We start from the raw sequence: 5,884 nt of genomic DNA on the forward strand, positions 1-5,884 counted from the left end.
TTATTATCTCCATTTCAGGACACACTAGATTTCAGACGATTGTTGGTTCTGTGTACACTATCACAATGGACCTCTCCGTCTATGCATTTTGTCATTGTCAGACGGGCCCAACAGCATCTGGAAAGATAGAAAATGTCTAAATTACCTTACTGTACACATCGTTAGACTTCGGAATAGATATAACAAACACAGTGAGGTGACAAATCATGGAATAGCGATAAATACATATACAGATGGCGGTAGTGCCGCGCACACGAGCTATAAAAGGCCAGTGCATTGGCTGAGCTGTCATTTGCACTCAGCTGATTCACGTGAAAAGATATCCATTGTGATTATGCCCGCACGACGGAAATTAACAGACTTTGAACGAAGAATGGTTGTTGGAGATAAACACATTGGACATTCCATTCGGTAAAGCGTTAGGAATTCGGTACGTGAGATCCACAGTGCCGAGAATACTAAATTTCAGGCATTACTTCTCATGGAATGGACGACGGCCTTCACTAAACGATCGAGGGTAGCGGCATTTACCTAGAGTTGACAGTGCTTACAAACGGGCAGTACTGCGTGAAATAACCGCAGAAATCAATTTATAACGTACGACGAATGTAATGATTAAGACAGTGCTACGAAATTTGGCGGTAATGGGCGATGGCTGCAGACGAACGGCGCCAGAACCTTTACAGACAGCACGACATCGCCTGCAGCACCTCTCCTGGGTTCGTGATCATATCGGTAGGACCCTAGACGACTGGAGAACAGTACTCTGGTCAGATGAGTCCCCATTTCACTTGGTAAGAGCTGATGGCAGGGTTCGAGTGTAGCGCACTGCACAAGCTGGTGGTGGCTCCATGTAATGGACTGGGTCCTATGGTCCAACTTAACCGTTCAGTGAATGTAAACGGCTATATTCGGCTACTTGGAGACCATCTGTAGCCACTCATGGTCTTCATGTTCCCATACAACGAAGGAATTTTTATGGGTGACGATGCATCATGTCACGCGATTTGTTTAAAGAACATCCTAGACAATTCGGTCGAATAATTTGGCCACCCACATCGTACGGCATCTAACTTTTATGGGACGTAATCATGAGATCAGTTCGTGCTCAAAATCTTGCATCGGCATCACTTTCGCAACTATATACAGCTTCCATCGACTTGTTGAGTCCATGCCACGTCGAATTGCTGCAGTACACCAGGCGAAAAGAGGCCCTACACGATATCAGGAGATATCCCATGACTCTTGTTACCTCAGTGTATGTGTTAAAATGCTGCGCGCAGAACTACAGTTGGCTGGCGTTGATGCTCGGTTACTATTTGGGTTAGGAACGTTGGATGAAAAGTTTTTAGTTTAACCCAGACCAGCGCCCATTTTTATAGCCATTCGAACGTCTGTCTTACCGTGCCTTTGTTACAGTATATTAAGCAAAGTTGGAACGACGGACAGCAGCTGGTGCCCAGACACATTGTGCGAATCTATTAATTCCTCTGCAACAGGTTTTAATTGGGCTGAAATTAAAGCTCAGTTAATGGCACAATCAGTAGTTCACCGTTTGATTCTATACTTTAAACACATAGACCGATGATGATAGAGAGAAACACCATATTTTTTTGTGTTTTTATGCATCCATTATACCAGTTAAATCAAAGAGAAAGCCTCACATGCACAAAAGATATTTTATGTTGTCAGCACTTCTTCGAACATAGAGAATAATCGATATCTACCTGTAAATGACAAAAAATTTTCTTGAAGTAAAAGAAGAAATCATCCAGAACTTCTACGTTAACATATACAATAGGCCGACATGTGTCACAGACTGGACCATCTGTGGAGTGCAATTCCAAAGAGAATGAAAATAGTCATAATTTGGTTAAGTTTTGTCCATATAGCAAAAAAATGTGAGAACTACGAAATACTGAGGAAGCCTACATGTTTTTAAATAGATTTTAACGTATTGTCAAGGAAAACTATCATGATTATACTAAGATGGTATCTGTCCTTTCGGACATGTCCAAAAGAACGGATACCATCGGTGACCATGGAGCTCGTTAGAACGAAATTACAATGAAATGAACACCTTAGCTGCTTACAGACGTTGACATACGCCAACGGGGACAGATGGTATCTGTTCTTTCGGACATGTCCGAAAGGACAGATACCATCTTAGTATATATATATAATTAAGGCTCATCGGCCACTTAACCATCTTCTTCTTCTGTGCGAATGCACAAATAGTGCCCGAACTCACGGGAATCGGCAAACTACGAATGTAGTGCGGGACAATACGTTGAGAATATGGGTTTCGCGGGAGGCGTGCCAGAGATAAATCCTTGCAGTCGCGCTATCCTCTGTGCCCGCGGTGGCTCAGATGGGTAGAGCGTCTGCCATGTAAGCAGGAGATCCCGGGTTCGAGTCCCGGTCGGGGCACACATTTTCATCTGTCCCCGTTGACGTATGTCAACGCCTGTAAGCAGTAAGGGTGTTCATTTCATTGTAACCTATCATGATTGTCTACAATGCATTGAGCTTCTTCTCTCTAGATTCGTTTCGGCCAAGATTAGGTAAACGGCGCGTAGAGTGTGCTGAGTTATTGTGAATGTTCTGAAAAATTTTGTAAAAGTAAGTGCTCAGAAGTCGTCGTTGTACAAACACAAAACGAAACGAAGCAGACGATACGACAATGTGCAAGAGCCAGTCACCCAACTCTGCTGTGTTTTTACTCACTGACCATAAACTGCAAACTCGAGACAAAACTTCCCACAACTAACTTTTAAAACTCACGATTTCGAACAGCTGTTGACAGTAGATGAAAACTAAGTCAAACTTCGAGTTGAGGATGGTTGTCAATCGAGTTTGTTGGAGTTGGTTTTTGGTGTGAAGGTACCTTTACGCGCTGCACTTCAATGCTTCAGACTTGCGCGAATCGGTTCAAATTTTGTGAGAACGTAGAGAAATACATTTAATTAATGGTCCCGAAACATTCATCCGTTACCACGATACAGTGGCCTACATTCCAACAGAAAATTCATATAAAATCCGGTTTTACATGAATCGCGCGTGTTGAGAGGGTTTAAAGCGATGCTGATGGAAATAAAGAATATTTACTAACGGTAATTATAAGAATGATACCCAAAAATCTTTCATCGTTCGTATTCTATGTGCGAAAAATCACGCGTTATTATATGAAACTATGTTTCTAAAAATGCTTTACATTTTAAGCGCTGCATTTGAATTAATTAAAAAAGCTGGTTACTACAGTTAACTATAGTTTCGTTGTGGATACCTTAAATATTTTATTCACCAGTAGTTCAATATCACCGAAAAATTCTTTGGACTTGCAAAACAGTGCATTACCACACCAAAATTATGCCCATCCCTGTACAAAATGACATTCTGCTTGATCAAGCATTTAAAGCTTTGTCAATAACTACTTAGAAAACTAATCTAACGCGAAACTTGCTATACAAATGTCAGAAAAAGGTATCCTTATTTCTAACGAATAGAAAATGTTTTACAGTCTTTCCTTTAAAAAGTACTATACTACCTTGTAGATAACTTATTTTTGGACAAAACAAGCCTAAGCTCGTCTAATTTCGTACAGGATTTAATAGTTCATAGTATTATGCGATGCATACATTGTTTCGCTTTCTTCTGCTTATTTCAGGCAACCAGACTAATAATTAATTCGGATTGGCTGTTGCAACATTTTGTGCCAAAATTATTGCTGTGAGATTTTCTAGCGACGGTTTCTGGACTTTCAGTTTTCATTGTTGCATACTTTAAATAAACGATGACAAAAATTTTAAGATAAGAGGTAATAACAAGCTTTATGGTTTTCAGTAGTTCATTACTTTTTGTATGATTCGTTCAGCATTTGTGTAGTGCATGATTGGAACATCATTCGGGAAATTTTCAATTATGTCGATACTATACGTTCTCTCAGCTGATAGGTAAGTTGGAATTAACCACAGATCGATAGGACTGTCAACGGCTTGTGCATATTTTGTTCCATCAGTTAATTAGTGAAAGCTTAAGTCATCAACTAGTTAAACGATCAAATGTATCGTCAGTTAGACTATTTTTTATTTATTTATTTATTTAGCACTCCGTCTTCAGGCCACGAAAGGCCTACCGGGACCTTCCGACCGCCGAGTCATCCTCAGAGGAGGATGCGGATAGGAGGGGCGTGGGGTCAGCACACCGCTCTCCCGGTCGTTATGCTGGTTATTCTAGACCGAAACCGCTACTATTCGGTCGAGTAGCTCCTCAATTGGCATCACGAGCCTGAGTGCACCCCGAAAAATGGCAACAGCGCATGGCGGCCTACATGGTCACCCATCCAAGCGCCGACCACGCCCGACAGCGCTTAACTTCGGTGATCTCACGGGAACCGGTGTATCCACTGCGGCAAGGCCGTTGCCATCGTCAATTAGACTAATTAATTAAATTGTAAGTTTGTTCTTTCAGTGTCTGAGGATGCTTTTTCCTGCTGGCAGTCGTAGAGGCAGCCCATCCTAGCGAAATGTTGCACACACTTCATGATGCACAACCAAAATCCTTTCGCATTTTATAATGGCAGATTATAATTTCGGCTGTATATTATTTCGTACTATCTCATCGTGTTATCGGTAATCGGTAACATAGCTCTTGTGGGTTACTTTGAAACTACTTTTAAGGAGCGCCGTAATATACAGGTTCATGCTGCGTAAATCTTTCACTGTCCAGATACCATTTGACAAGTAACCTTTTTTAACGGATTCGCACAACTTCCTAAGTTTCGAAGCAGCGAGCCATTTCACATGGACCATAAGACAACATCGCTTTTTTTTTAGAAGTGCAATCCTACATTTTTCTTCGTATTGTAAGTTTATCTATGTAATGCAGTCGTATCATAGGTTTATCTGGGTAATATGAACTATTAAGCTACATCATTATAATAAACTTCGCACTGAATTTAATATTTTATTCACTACTGTATTTTTCTTTCCTGTTATTCTGTGTATTGTTTTAAGTATTTAAAGTTATTTTTGATATGTTTAGGCATACAGTCTCATGCGTATGTGAATAAGATTAACTCCAAGACAATGAAAATTAAAAAAAAACATAAAAATCAGACAGAAATAAAACAAAATTAAAGAATACGAAAGAAAATAATAAAAAGTATGAAAAAAATAGTAAAATAAAACGCATGTGACCTTGACGTGATAGTCAGGCTTGTGTGCTCCGTGGACACAGTATGCTTTACAAACACGTACAAAAAAAAAGGTTCAAATGGCTCTCAGCACTATGGGACTTAACATCTATGGTCATCAGTCCCCTAGAACTTAGAAGTATTTAAACCTAACCAACCTAAGGACATCACACAACACCCAGTCATCACGAGGCAGAGATAAAATCAAACACATACAACCATATCAGGCAGCTAACCGTACATGTGCCAGACTAACCATGCGCATCTCAAGCAACATGAGTTAGAAAGTCAATAAAAAAACCTATACGGAATCAGCTGTTGCTAGACTCAACAAAAATCGACACCGGTTGCCCAACTATTTTGAACTATGTTTTGAATTTCTTTGAAACTGTCAGTCGAAAAGCCAGTTTCCTTATTTTACGCCCCTGACGCTTCCGAGGACATATTCTCCTTTTCTTATGCCGTGACATGAGCATTTTTCATTCTGATATAGTATACTGTTAAGAATACGTGGTTTAATGTGCAGGTGATTTCTTTGTGTTAAGAGGATGAAATTGAGTTTAATAACTCACGGTTGCAAAACACTAACACGAATTCTTTACAGAAGACCGGAAAAACTGGTAGAAGCCGACCTTTGGTAACATTCCGGAGAAATGTAGGAGCTCCTGAGGCAATACTGACCCTACGACT

General features: G+C 40.3%; 1 non-coding gene and 1 pseudogene across 1 annotated transcript; one reads left to right on the forward strand and one right to left on the reverse strand.

Annotated features, from left to right (window-relative positions):
• Window positions 1–2,355: 2,355 nt before the first annotated feature.
• Trnat-ugu lies at window positions 2,356–2,430 on the forward strand. The gene has a single exon. It is a non-coding gene; the product is annotated as a tRNA-Thr (tRNA).
• A 1,876-nt stretch (window positions 2,431–4,306) lies between these two features.
• Window positions 4,307–4,424, reverse strand: LOC124709290 (annotated as a pseudogene).
• Window positions 4,425–5,884: the final 1,460 nt, after the last annotated feature.

This window comes from Schistocerca piceifrons, chromosome 7 (genome assembly GCF_021461385.2).
Source record: "Schistocerca piceifrons isolate TAMUIC-IGC-003096 chromosome 7, iqSchPice1.1, whole genome shotgun sequence".
NCBI classification, from domain to species: Eukaryota; Metazoa; Arthropoda; class Insecta; order Orthoptera; family Acrididae; genus Schistocerca; species Schistocerca piceifrons.